Source organism: Panthera leo, chromosome C2 (genome assembly GCF_018350215.1).
Source record: "Panthera leo isolate Ple1 chromosome C2, P.leo_Ple1_pat1.1, whole genome shotgun sequence".
Lineage (NCBI taxonomy): Eukaryota > Metazoa > Chordata > Mammalia > Carnivora > Felidae > Panthera > Panthera leo.
Genome location: NC_056687.1, coordinates 156929986 through 156944608, shown reverse-complemented (window position 1 = coordinate 156944608; position 14623 = coordinate 156929986). Strand labels below are relative to the sequence as shown.

The following is a 14623-nucleotide window of genomic DNA, read 5'->3' as shown; positions in this document are numbered from 1 at the left end:
ACAACAGACAATCTTCGAGCAGGCCAGCAGAAATCAATTATAATGCCAGCACCTGGGAACACACAAAACACCTTCACACGGAGGCTTTCCATTCGATAGGAAAAAAGAAACTATCACTATGAACACAGGGCGCCGATAGCTAAGGCTGTGGCATACTGGCTGAGGTGCCTCACGGTACTCTGCACAACCCTGAAATATCCCACAAATACTGAAAGGCCTAAGCATTCACACTAGGCCAAGGCGATTTACACAACACACCAAAGGTGAGCATCCGGGTAACCCTTAAGCTCACACACAGGGCCTCGTCTAGAGACAGGGAAACCCTGGAACGCTTACCTGCTCCTTCAGCTCCAAGAAGGATGCGGCAGCTCCTGCCATTACCCTTGCTTCCCTCTCTCCACCAGCCCGTCTCATCCAGCCTCTAGGCAAGGCGGTGGGGTAGTCGGGCGTGGCCGAACACTGGCTCGGAGCGCCGAGGACTGGATCTGAAACCCAGCTCCCCTACCAGTCGCCATGGGCCCTGAACAAAACCTGACCTCCCTGTATGATCAGTTTCCCCATTAGAAAATGTCAGTAGTAAGAGTACAAGTTCACAGGTTGTGGGGAGAATTAAGTGAGTTAGTACAGCAAAAAGGTTTGCAATTAAGCCTGACACAGAGGAAGCAGTAAACACTAGCTACCACCACCACCACCATTATTGAAACGATGGTGTTCTCCTTCGTCCAAATAGAAATGCTTTTACTGTTCCACCCTACCGCGAGAGAATGAATTTACAGAGCTGTCCAGTTTCCTAAAACATATTAAACTGAAAATGACGGATGTAAGACTGTAATGCAAAGAAAAGAGTATCTCTAGTTGGGCATCAAAGTCTGATAATTTTTCCAAAAAAATCCCACAAAATCTAAGTATTTGCTTTTGAAATATCAAGAGGACCTTCTTTCAACTCTACCCTTTCAAAAAGAACTAAATGTTCCTTTACATTTTCTTCCCCGAAAGTAATATATTCTTACAGAGAATCTAGAACATATAGACTAGGAAGCAGGAAGAATTAAAAGGCATCCGTAGTTCTACCACTGAAGATCAGCGCCATTAACATTTTGGCAATCTTTCTGCAAATATTTATACAGTTTCTTCTTTGTTTTCAAAGGTGTGATCATTCTACACATAACTTTATATCTTGGAGCCTACTTTTTTCACTTGACATAGCACTTTCCTTTTAATATTTTGCTTCAATTACGAAGTTATGAAAGAAATATCTGTACAATATAGGGAAAAATACAATTAGAACATATAAACTGACAAAAAGAATTTTTTCTTACAAATCATCCAATTTTCTACTGTCTGAGACAATCTCTGTTAGCAGTTTGGTACAAAGCCGTTCAAATTATTTTCTAAGTATAATATATGCCAAGGAACAAATTTTTTTTATAAAATGGAATAATACAGACAGACACAAAGAGAGAGAGAGGTTTACAACCATCTTAAAAGTATTTCTCTCTACAAGTTGATACAAATTCACTTTAGAAAATTTGGAAAATGCAGAAAAGCACAATATAGGAAGAAAAAAATCACCTTATACTTTCTTTTTTTAATTTAATTTTTTTTAAGTTTATTTATCTTGAGAGCGAGAGAGCAGGGGAGGTGCAGAAAGAGAGGGAGAGAGAGAATCCTAAGCAGGTTCCACACTGCCAGCACAGAGCCCAACACAGGCTTAAACTCACCGTGAGACCATGACCTGAGCCGAAACCAAGAGTTGGACGCTTAACCGACTGAACCACCCAGGCGCCCCCATTCACCTTATACTTTCATCCAGGATGACCTCTCTTCATCTTTGAGTATATATTCTTCATACCTATGCTTCTTACAAAGCTAAGATACTAGATGTGAAGTCTCACAACTTTTTCCTCTACTTTATATAATATTTTCCCACCGCACTGAATTCTTCTACGTCAATATTTTTGACTACATAATAAAGATGATATCTTTTAAAACAGCAAGACCACTAAATGAGGCCCTGCTAAAGCAGTCTTACTTAGCGTATGCTTCCACATGCACATAACCGGGCTGGACCAGAATGAAACAGGCCAACTAGCCTCAGAGCGTTTCTAATATGGAGATTCATGTTTGAGAAACAACTACCAGTACATGTTGCAAGAATATACCGATGTTCTCCCAGCTAAAGAGAAGCAAACTGAAGTGTGCGGGCGTGGCTGGAGAAGAGGAAGGAAGTGTGGGTGGCCCGGCACACATTTTGCAAGCTGCTGAAAACAGTTGTAGAACCAGCCTCTGTTCAACCTACTGTCATTTGGAAGTCACCCTGTTTGGCTGGTCAAATTCACTCTTAGACTGGAGATTTGCATGGACATCACCACCACTACAGTGTGGTCTGTATGTCAAACAGATACACGGACACACTACTCACACCTCCCCCCACCAGGAGAGGGGAGGACAAACAGCACACTGAACACCGCCACCCGTGGCATAAGCAGGGGAGTGGAAATGAAAGGGCCACATGCGTGAATTAGGCTACTTCTACTGCCTCTCCCCATTTTACTTGGGATATTGTAAATTTCCTCCTAAAAGCAGACCACCAGCAGTTACATACACAAAAACCTCCCAAATTAAACGCTTAAAAAAAAAAAAAAATCCGTACCAATGCTCTCCCTCTAATACAGATAACTGAAAGATGAGTTTCGCAAAGCCACACTAAAACTGCATTTAAGCTCGTTACGTACGAAAATCATCTGCTATCTTTTATAGATACCAAAAATGAAAACCATGATTTTTCCTCATGGAAAATACTAGGCTAACCTGTGTGTTTATAGAAAAATTAACGTAAGTGGAGAACTGACTCTCGATGAATACTACCACGCTGATCTTACTGCTAAAATTTCAAAGATACCCGTAACAAAAATGGCATAGGCTGAAGAGAGTAGACTAAATCCTCTGAGAATGTCAGTAACCCCCAGGTCAAGCAAAATAAACACAACTCTACACGCAGTTGCCACTGCCGTTCCGTTTGTCCAAAGTAAACAATATTCCACATTTCTAGAATAGCGCTCCTCCTCCTGGGAGTTACCAATATAAGCCATAAATCAAAGATGAAGAAATCACAAATAGGTCAAGAGGTCCTTAGTTACGGAAGGATCCAGAGTTTTTCACTGATCAGCTTGATATTACCACATGGTTCTCACGTAGCATTACGCGGTCACCAGTCTGCACTCACCGGATGGACTCGAGATAGAACTATAAATTCAAAGGTTAAATTATTTATTATCAGAAATGTCCAAGTAGGCAAAATTATACCTCCAAATGTCTAGGAAAGTATTTTCCAAGGGAAGGTAACCGCCTACTATTTTGCAAGTTTTCTTCCAAGTGGTCACTTTTAACGGACACCCCAGGGGCAACTGAGGTGACTAGGACCGGCGGGCTAAAAGGACTGCTCTGCTCTTCAGGCAGTGACTGGGTCACCAGTGCAGATCGATCTCAGGAAGCACCGACTTACGTAATTTTACTTTCCCTAAGTGAAACAAGCAATGGCCCAGGATACATCAAGGAATTTTAACATACCCAGTAGTCAGGCAATTTATTAGCTGATATAGAGTAGTACTAACTATTTGCAAAGAGGAAGGGGTTAACATTCAAGCCACAAAACTCGGACCAGCAGTGCAGACAGTAAGTTCCAAATTCCGAAACAGAATCTGCCTCTTGTTAAAATGATGAAAAATGCTAAGTGTGTCACCATTTCTGGTGACAGCCTGGTATAAAAGTGCTCACATAACACATAGTGACTTAAGCGAAAGCTGGTATGTAAAAGTTACTCCAAGATAAATAAAGGCAACTCACAATTACTCCTTGTTGCCAGGAAAACAATGAAAGTGGAAGTTGGGAGAATTTAAAAACTTAGTAATCTAAATCTCTCTTCCAAATTTTTATTAATGCTGTCAAAATCCTGTCATCTTTTTCTTTCCTTGCTGATATCATGATGAAGATGCTCATTAAAAAAAAAAAAATGGTCAAAAAAGAATACTGGAACAGAAAAAAGTAAACTAATCTATAAACAAAAATACTGGTCTCTAACATTTCACTTACTTTTGCTTAAAAGACTTAATCATTTGAAGGGCGCCTGGGTGGCTCAATCAGTTCAGTATCCGCTTCGGCTCAGGCCATGACCTCGCAGTTCATGGGTTCGAGCCCCACGTCGGGCTCCGTGCTGACAACCCAGAGCCTGGAGCCTGCTTTGGATTCTATGTCTTCCTCTCTTTCTCTCTCTCTGCCCCTCCCCCACTCATGTTCTGCCTCTCTCTCTCCCTCCCTCTCTCGAAAATAAACATTAAAAAAAAAAAGACTGAATCATTTGAGATGCTTTTACATTGTTAAGTCTGCAAATTATCTGATTTCTGAAAAGCAATGTGGTAAAACATATATCAAGAACCTTAAAATAATACTCTTGATTTGATAATCTCACTACTAGATACACATTTTAAAGGAAAGAAGATGTTGAAAATCTTTACAGTTAACAATGTTCAATGGTATTTATGTATGCAAAAAAATTAAATAACCTAAAGGTCTACAGTAAGAAAACAATTAAATAAATCACAGTATACCTAACATTAACACTATGCAGTCATATTTTCAGGCTATTTAATCTCATGGGAAATTCTCACAATAAAATGTTAAGTAAGAAAATTCATATGCCAAATTTCATGGCATATGATCTCAATTTTTTAAGCGTATAATTTGTCTGCACATATATTTTAAAAATACCAAAATGTTAAGATGGTAAGATTACAGAATTTTTTTCTCTTTATGTTTTTCTGTTCTTTTCAAATTTTTGGCAGTGAGTGTGTGCTGCTTTTATAACCTAAAAAAGACAGAGGTTATTAAAATTTTGACTTTTGGGGAGGCTCCTGGGTGGCTCAGTCGGTTGAGCGTCCGACTCCTGAGCTCAGGTCATGATCTCACAGTCCGTGAGTTTGAGCCACGCATCGGGCTCTGTGCTGACAGCTCGGAGCCTGGAGCCTGGAGCCTGCTTCGGATTCTGTTTCTCCCTCTCTCTCTGCCCCTCCCACACTTACCCTCCTCTGTCTCTGTCTCTGTCTCTCTCTCAAAAATAAAAAAATAAACATTATATAAAAAATTTTAATTTTTACTTTTTTGTAAACAATTATCCAATTTACTTTTCCACTAAGATCTATGAAAAGACTAATTCCCCTAAAAACATATTGTCCAAAATCTATTTATGTCATGTTAATAAACAAGACATAATCAAGGAAATATTTTGCTTCCCTTGTGGGACAAGGTATGCAATTCCTTCAGGCTGAGGAAAGAAGAGGAACGCTGAGCCTATTTTCATTAGCAAATATTTGAGCCCTAATTGTGTAGGACATAACACAGTATCCTTTACAATTTTACAAATAAGTTATCTACATATAAAAAGATAAATAACTACACAGGTTAGTCTGGGTGAGGCGTGCCAAAGGAAGAGTAGAGGACTCCAAGAAGGCAGGATCCCAAAGACAGGGCAGCCCACAGACCAGAGCTTATCCTTGAACAGGGAGCAGTGGAACACCATTCTCAAAACTGGGGGAAGGAAACAGCAGAGCGTGCATACGGCTGGTTTCAGAAAGGACAGTATCAGCTTGGGTGCAGTTATGATTTGGGGTAGACGTGAGGTAAGTCAGCAGGGTTAAGAAGGCTGATCCTGAGAAATACCTAATGGCTTACCACTTAGGCAACTGTGATGAACTCTGACTTCCTCAAAACTCATGGAAAACTTGCCATACTCAATAATTCACCATATAGCTATCTTTGAATTACACTTGTTTCGTTAAAGTGTCACTAAAGAGTTAAAAATGCACAGACGCAGCTTCTAACCACAGAGCTGATAAGAGGTCTGCACAGAAGAGTAAAACTCTAGATAGTAACGTGAAAGCAACACACAAATAAGGTCATTGGAGGATTGAAACCAATTTTAAAAGCTCACCGTCCACTTTACAGTTCGATAAAACAGCAGTTTTTGTTTTGACTCCGATCAGATCGCTCATTATCAACCCTACTACCAGCCCAAAAACCTACTACTAACCTAAATACGATTATACAGATAGGAGTCCCGTCCCATAACAAAACCACAGTTGACTTTGTTTCATTTCAAATTTTAAAAATGTCTTTTACTGCCACAACCGCTCCTTTTAGAATTCCAGGTTTGTGGTAATGCAGGTCTCAAAAAGAGTAAACCATGTCATTTCTGGGGATCTATGTAGGTAGTGGACTCCACATTTGTTTCATCACTTATTCCTCACAATCAGCAACGTCACAGAAATATCACACCCATTTTTACAGATGAGAAAGCGGGACCAAAGAAGAAAAGGACTTCTTTGCCCCAGTCCTACACCCAGGAAAGGGCTGCCCAGGTTGGACTCCAGGTTCCACTGACTCTTGGGTCCTCCACTTTTTCCTGCAACAATACGAGACGTCCCTTTTACCTAGGCCTTCCTAATTCCAAAATAAGTCTATTTGGGGGTGGCTGAGTAGCTCAGTCGGTTGAGTGTCCAACTTCGGCTCAGGTCACGATCTCCCAGTTGGTGAGTTCAAGCTCCGAATCTGGCTCTCTGCGGTCAGCACAGAACCGGCTTCGGATCTTCTGTCTCCCTCTCTCTCTCTCTCTCTCTCTCTCTCTCTCTCTGCCCCTCCCCCACTCATGTGTGGACGTGCTTTCTCTCTCAAAAATAAAACAGACGCTTAAAAAAGTAAAAAAATAAAAGAAATCTATTTTGGTATTTCTCGCATTCCTCTAATTCTGATATGCTAAGCTACTTACCTAGCCCGGCAATCAATTAAATGGAGGAAATTCCCTAACATCACCAAAGACTTAGCTAATAAACATCATTAACAAATAATTCCATTACAGACTTCTTGAAACTTCTTTTTAAGAAATGAAATTACAGGCAAATAACTATTCAAAAGACAGACTGAGATATTTACTGATCATGTAAAACTGGAATGGCACCTTAAAAATAACTTCACCTTAGAGTTTACACACAATTTTGCGATGGCAAGAACAGCCAGTGGCACAGAACAGCCAACACAAAATAAGTAATTCAGATAAATTTAGGAGGTTCTCTTTTCTGCTTAAAAATTGTATCCTTTCCGAAACGCAATTTTAATATACTTTGCAAATTACATTCTCTCCATTTGTTTCTGAAAAAGCATTTTCCTTTGAAAGAGGATTAGCAAATACCCATAAAACAGGAGAGCAAAGGACAAAATCAAGCCCTGAAATGGGAGACTGAATGAATATTCTCACTCCACATTGTCTTTAGTACACATAATACTTTACGCCAATAACGAGAGAACTGTTTCACTTGTAGAAAATGAGGTAAAACAGAAAGCCAAACTTTACTTTAAAATTCAATCACTCTGCTTTTGTCCACTGTTATATAAAAGGCTATAGAGTATTATGACTATTTTAAAAAGAGATCCATGAACAGTACGCTCCAGCTTCATAATCTCTCTGTGAATATTCGTTAGTATATCGTCCTAAATCTGAAATGAACTTTATCCATGTAAGTTACACTGCAAGAGCAAAACCTACATTATCTAAAACATAATCTCTCTAATAAAGAAAAACCAACACAAATGAATATGTATTTTTTAAAATCTTTTTTTAAAGTTTATTTCTGACAGAGAGAGAGAGAGAGCGAGCGAGCTAGGGAGGGGCAAAGAGACAGAGAGGGAGACACAGAATCCGAAGCAGGCTCCAGGCTCTGAGCTGTCAGTACAGAGCCTGACGTGGGGCTCGAACCCACGAACCGTGAGATCATGACCTGGACCAAGGTCGGATGCTTAACGGACTGAGCCACCCAGGCACCCCGGATGAATACGTATTCAACCCAGTTTATTATTCAAACATTTCCCCCTAGCTATGCAATATAAAGACAATATACTGGCCTAAGAGGTGTGTACACAGAGCAGGAGGAACATCAGAGAGGAGCTGGGAGGGTATCCTAAGTTTTAACATTTCACACTACCACATGGTCAACCTTTTTTTTTTTTTTTTTTAATGATTTATTTATTTTTCAAGGGGAGAGCCAGAGCGTGAGCTGGGGAGGGGCAGAGAGTGAGGGAGACACAGAATGTGAAGCAGGTTCTGAGCTGTCAGCACAGAGCCCAATGTGGGGCTCGAAGTCGCGGGCCGTGTGACCTGAGCCGAAGTCGGACACGTAACCGACTGAACCACCCAGGCGCCCCGGTCAACCTTTCTTATAATCCTCACCACAGAACTGCACTTTAACAATGATCAAAATTCATTTATTCAGCAGATGTGAGCAACGGCATCATAGCAACAGAAAGAATCTGGAGCCCAGGAAGTTACTCAACTTCTATGAATAGGTACATCTCAATCTATAAAACAAAGATAATCACCACCTTGGACACTTGTTATGAAGGTTAAGTGGGATAACACATATTAGCAGGATGTGAGTAGGATCAAAATCACCCACTGTTTTTCCTCCAACTTTTCAGAACTGGCCTTCCTCCCGGGAGACTCTGACATCCGAGAGGGGTTATATACTTAGCTCCCCCCTTCTTTTCATATCCCCTAACAGGCCCGAGTTACCCCCCTAACTAGACGCCTCTGCTGCACATACCAGGAAGATCACTGCCACAAGGTCTGTGCGGTCTCTTACAGGGACAGATAGGCTACAAGAGGCGTCCCTTTCCCAAAAGCTACCTTGGAGAGTTCATTCAGGAGGCGTCTCAGAGACATTCATTTTCTCATCTGAGCTAAGAGGTGAAATTGGTGATGACGGGGAAGAGGCTTTTCAGAAGAGAAACCTCAGAGAGCTTACTGTGACCGGGGCAATAATGCATGCAGAGCATAGGAGATGAGATCAGACAGGGAGGCAGGGGCCAGATACCCAAAGGGCCTCGTATTCCAAGCAAATCAGCCGCGGTTCCTCAAGTCTGGTGAGCCCTTACCGTGCTTCAGGGCCCAGCTTAAGGTCAACCCTCCCGAGCGTGTCCTTGCCCTCCGCACACCCCCACACACCAGCTCCCGTGCCCTCTCACAGTGCCATTCCTTTCCCATCAGGGCCCTTATCACAACTGGGGTTATAATTACTCAGGTGATTATGTGAGTAACAATCTGTGTCTCCACTCAGCTAAACGAGAACTTCAGTCCGTGTTAAGGCCCACGTCCATTTTATTCCGGTCTGTATTCCAGGGCCTGCCCAGTATAGCATCTACCCAAAAGAGAGAGATTCATACTATTAAATGAACGAACGAAAGCTGGCACTAAGAAGCCAAAGAAGAATCCTGTGCAGGGGAACGACAATCAGAGATGAGAGTTACACAAACCACTCTGGCAGCAAAGTGACGACCAGACTGGCAGGGCAAGACTACAGCTGGGGGGACTACTGAAAACGTCTCCAGGTAAATGATCGCTTACTGACCTAAACATGAAGGCCGCCAATATGCGGGCAGTGATGATGAGGATGTAACAGAGGAGACCCATTCAGGAAGCAGAAGCCAAGAACTCAATGCGTGGGGTGAGGGGAAGCAAAGAGGGAAATCCGGAATGGTTCTGGCGGAGAGTGGTAGCAGAAGTGGTGCCATTCACTCAGACGGGAAACGCGCAGGACAGGAACAAACATTTCCTGAGCATGTACTACATGCCGGTACCAAGCGAAGACGTGCCCTCAGCTCCAAAATTCTATGATTGAAAAACAATTTAAATTTAGCCCAGCTGTATTACAATGGCTGTTACCAGGATGATAAAACCCAACAAACTAAAGTTTGGAGTTTTGAAGTTTTTTCATCAAGACACCACTTGGGGACACGGACTATGCATGAGGCATTACTTCGGTCTGGGGATGCTAAAATCAAAGAAGTGGTCTCTGCCTTCCAGAAGCTGAGTCTTCTCAGTTTGAGAAAAATAACTGCATGTCGACAAGGAGACCCTGAGGCCCAGGGAGCCTATGACCTGACCGTTTCTATGACCTGTAACCCACGCTTCTGGAGCACAGACTTGATAACCTACATGACATTTCCAGGCCAATACACAGCCGAGGGGGTATTTAGATAGGCCCAATCCCGTTTTGAGCCTAGAGACGCTGCAGAACCTAAAAATCGCAGCACAGGGTCTGTGACGGACTCTGAAGTAACTGCCATGGTACAGCCACGTGGCAGCACTTTGGAGGGTGCAGGTAGGAGAGACAAAGCAGCCTGGTTTGTCCCAGGAAGAGCCTACCTGAGCAGAGGCCAAGTGCTGGAGGTGCCCAAGCAGGATCTCAGGAGGTTCTGGAAGCAGCAGAGAAATAAATGTTCAGGGAAGGTACGGCAGGAACCCTCTTTTAGACAGGCTCCTCCCCTACCAGCGGCAAGAAATGGTTTCCCGCGGGACAGGAGGCCTCAGCCCAGGGCAGATGCGCAGAAAAGCAGATGAGGAAACAATCCAGTGCGAATAACGAAGCCCCAGATCAGCCAGAGCAGACAACACACTTCCAGTGCCGTGCGAGGCTATTAAGCCGGAGAGATTTTACACCAGCTGTTTGTAAGCAAAAACAAAAGACCAAAACCCTTCCGTCTCCATGCCCAAAGCTCCTGGCCCACGCTTCTCCCTTCCTTTTCATATTCTTTGAAACCAGAACTGTCTTTACCTCCACTCCCTTTCACCCACTCGGATCTCAGTTCTTCCTCCACCACTCCACCTCAGCTTTTCATCCTCCCTGAACCTTCTGAGCACCCTCCCCTTTTCTCGGCCTGGGATCTCTACCTGTCCCTCAGGACCAGTTCACCGTCGCCTCCTCCGTGAAGCCTTCCCAAGTCAGATTGTTCCTTGCTCCCACCTTTGTGCTTCTACAGAGCTGTGCCTAAGCCTCGGCACAGCAGCCGTTGGACCCTATTGTTAGCGTTGACTTCAGTGGCCCTGACAGCCTGTAAGCTCCCAAAGGCAGGAACCGGTTTTTACTCAATTTTATATTGCTGCCCAGAACCCAGGGCTGCGAAAATAAGCATGCAAAGGTGCCGTGAATATAGCATAGGTTAAGCTTATCTTCAAAACTTCCAGAATCTACTCAAGTAACTTTTCCACCTAAGTTGCTCTAAGAATTTACCTGCACACACATACAAATACCTAAATTATGAAGAACAGTTTTATTAGAAAAGCATCTTGGTTAAAAACTCTGTCTTCTAGTTAAGCAAACAGCGTGCATGCAGTTAAAACAGGGCCAGTTCCTCATCTATGTTTTTAATTCCTAAAATTCTGATCATGCGGCAAGTTCACTTGTGCCCTTTTCTTCCTGGGCAGCTACTGAGCTCTTAGGCCCAGACAAGCTGCTACAGGGAAGACACCAGGCCTTATTTATATCAACACCTAGAGCCATGGCTGTTTAATTATCTCCAAAAACAAGTAACTTCTTTCCCATTTAGTTTCACTTTCTGTATGACAGAAACAAACACCCACAGTAAGGGTTAGATAAAGACTATTTCCTGTGACCAGTAAAAGTATCATGAAAGCCCCTCAACTTTACTAAGGACATATAAAAACCTTCCTTTTAGCAATATGGGATTAAATCTGAATATAAAGTCCAATTGATATTTCTGTTCTAGAAAAATAAAAATTAGGATAACTTCTGAGTTCTTGTATGTTTTAAACTCATGGAACTTACTGCAACAATACTGAAAAGTTTACTCTTAATAGTGAAAAATTAATAGGGTGAGAATCATTTCTGTGCCTAAAATAATATAAAAACCGTGCAGATTTAAAAAAGACAAAGGTGACACTCAAAGTTCCCTGCCTAGAAAACCTTGAAGATGTAAGAAAAGTTAGCACCATGCACTTAATTTTTCAGTTACTACACTGCTTCAATATGTGACCTTGGGAATGTCATGTAATTTCATTTCTAGTTCTGTAAAATGGGAATGTCATCTATTTTCCAAATAGGGACAATACAATAGTCAGATAAAAGAATCAATACGTATTTTTCTTTTTCTTTCTTTTTTTTTTTTTTTTTTTACAGAAACTTGTCTAATTAGTATGCTTAAATCACCACTTGTACAGTGCATTCCTCCTCAGGAATCCAATTCCAAGAGAAATAGTTAAGCAGACGTTGAAGACAGATTTCCTTAAGGGAATGGTTTTATAAATCTGGAAAGCAATGTAATAAGATCATAAATTAATAAGTTGATTACATAAACCTTGACAGCTCCTGGCTTTAAAGCACACTAATACACATTCTGATAAATTAGACTGATTTGAGACACAGTGTCCCAACCCAGTACAAGGAACCCGAACTGAAGCATCTGATGTTTGAAAGAAATTTAGTGAAAATTCAGCTGAAGCGTCTGATGTTTGAAAGAAATGTAGTGAAAATTCAGCAGGATACTCAACATCTGCAGTTCCATCACTTGTAAGCCATGCTTCACCTTAAAACCTGGTAAGATGGGAAACGCATTAAATCAGCTTTACCACCCGCTCCTAAGACTGAGAATGCACTCAATTTTATAAAAGAGAAAAAAAGTAACCTGACAATTTGCAAGGTCCTATATCCTCAAACCTCGATAAAGAACCCTACTGCTAAATTCTCCCCAAATACTGAGCGTGAAACCGATCTCGCCAAGAAGCTATCTGATTGTACCTGGTCCAACTGTCAGGAACAGCACAGCTCCAAGAACCCCCCACTGCCCTCCCCCCAACCCCAACCAGGAAAACAGACTGTCACTTTCCCAGATCCCAAGTCCAAGTTAAAGGCAGGAAGGTTTTTGCAAAATGGTCCAGAAAGAATTCAACAGGCGATGACTACGGTAAAGAACGGATTGCTCTCCCAATCCGGAAAAAAAAAAAAAAAAAAAAATTCTCGCTCTCCCCTGGGAAGGGCACTGCTCCTCCTTCCTTACCCCGATGCCCTTTCTCTACAGACAACAATATCCCCATTCTATTGTAAGCCTGCAGTTTTACCAAGGAAGCCCCTTGCTGCGGCCAGATTTCCAGATTCGTTTGAAAAAGGAAACACATTCCGAGAACACACACCCCACGAGAGAACCCAGGCGCGGGGAGCCCGGCCGGGGCGCGGGGCCCCGCGGCGCCGCACTCGGCCGGCTCGGGGCGGGGCGCGGGATGCGGGCGCCTCCCGAGGTGCCGCAATCCGGCCGCGGCCGCAAGGGCAGGGCCTCCGGGAGCCCGCGGCCGGCCGCCGCAGTGCCGGCTCCCGCCGGGCCCGCCGCCGCCGCCCCGCCGCCAGGCCGCGCCGCCGCCGCCGCCGCCGCGCGGGCTCGGGCCGCCGCAGTCGGGGCTCCGCGTCCTCCCGGGCCCGCGCTGCGGCCGGCGCGGGAAGCGCGGAGCGCGCAACTTACTTTCCGCCTGCGGCGGGCGCCCCGGCCCGGACGTCCAGCCCGGCGACGGCGCAGGCTACCAGGCGGCGGAGGCCAGCCCGCAGCCCCGGTCCACGGCCGCCGCGCCCGCCCGCACTCCGCGCTTGTCCCTACCTCAGCCGGCAGGAAGACGTCCGTCTGCAGCGGCCGCGGCGCCGACGACTCCCTCCCGGCCGCCGAATCCCCGCACCCAGCGCAAATCATAATACCGAGCGGGCGGCCGGGCGCGGGGAGGGGGTGGGGCCGAGCTGCGCCTGCGCGGGACGCGCGTCACTGTGACGCAGCGCCGGGGCGGGGCGGCGGGAAGGGCGGGGCCGAGAGCACCTGCGGGCCCCGGCGTGCGGTCTGCTGGAGGGCGTCCTGACGGCGCCTCCACCGCGGCGGGTCCGGGCTGTGGCCGGCGGTGGGAAGCAGGCGAGGCGCGCCCGAGGAGAGGGGACGGTGAAGGAAGAAGCTCCAGGGACGTGGGACAGTGGCCGAGAAAAGTAGCGCGAGCTGTCGGGGGAACTCGGAGGGAAGGGACTGCGTGCGCACCTGACTGCGTCCTGGGGCAGGGGGCCGAGGGCAGCGCGTACTTTACCCTTTTAAAGGTTCACCGCATTTCCCGCCCAAGTTCAAGCAAGGCGAGAGAAAAAACCAAATATACATTCATGTGCATATATACACTTTTGTGTCGACCGTTTTATTTCTGGGAACCCAATTTGAAGGAATTTTGTTGATTTTATTGCTGTTTAAACAAAAGTAGAGAAGCCCACCATCTGAATGCAGCGTTGGCTAAAGGTCAGCGGGGGACCCTGTCCTGGCCCCATCAGTTAGCTGTCTCCACTGCGGACTGGGTGGAAAGGCAAAAGGTCGTGGAAAACGTTAAGGCACACGAAGTCCGGGATTGAAAACAGCAGACATTAACCATGGCACTAGATGGTTGAGTGACATGGTCACCAGGCCAGGTGGGTCAGAAAGGGAGCTTAGCCAAGGCTGGAGAGGGGTGCGGGGGGGGGGGGGGGGGGGGGGAGGATCTCCTGACTCCTGCCCTTGCAGTCTTGTCTCGCAATGGCGATCAGCTCCGAGGTGCCTAAAAAGAGAGAGCCATGAAACCAGATGCCAGGTGTCTCCAATATGCTTTTCACTTTCTGTTTCTCCTTTCTTTCCACCTTTCCAATAAAAGACGCCTAGTAAAGAAGGACACAAGAATGAATGAAGGAATCAATTTTAAAAAGCTGCTTTGATGTTCCAAATTTGCTTAAATTGACCG

General features: G+C 44.7%; 1 protein-coding gene across 7 annotated transcripts in view; it reads right to left on the bottom strand.

The window, feature by feature from the left end:
* Positions 1-13603, bottom strand: part of SNRK (SNF related kinase) — a 56639-nt gene extending 43036 nt beyond the window's left edge. For 3 of the 7 annotated variants that reach the window (XM_042903699.1, XM_042903703.1, XM_042903706.1), the window contains exons 1-2: positions 13486-13603; positions 10250-10299 (exon numbers count right to left, since the gene is read on the bottom strand). The gene's annotated coding sequence lies outside the window, so the exon portion shown is untranslated. Of the gene's footprint in view, positions 1-9452; positions 9713-10249; positions 10300-13485 lie in introns of all 7 variants that reach the window. The other 4 variants (XM_042903701.1, XM_042903702.1, XM_042903705.1 and 1 more) reach the window with 2 other exon arrangements.
* Positions 13604-14623: the final 1020 nt, after the last annotated feature.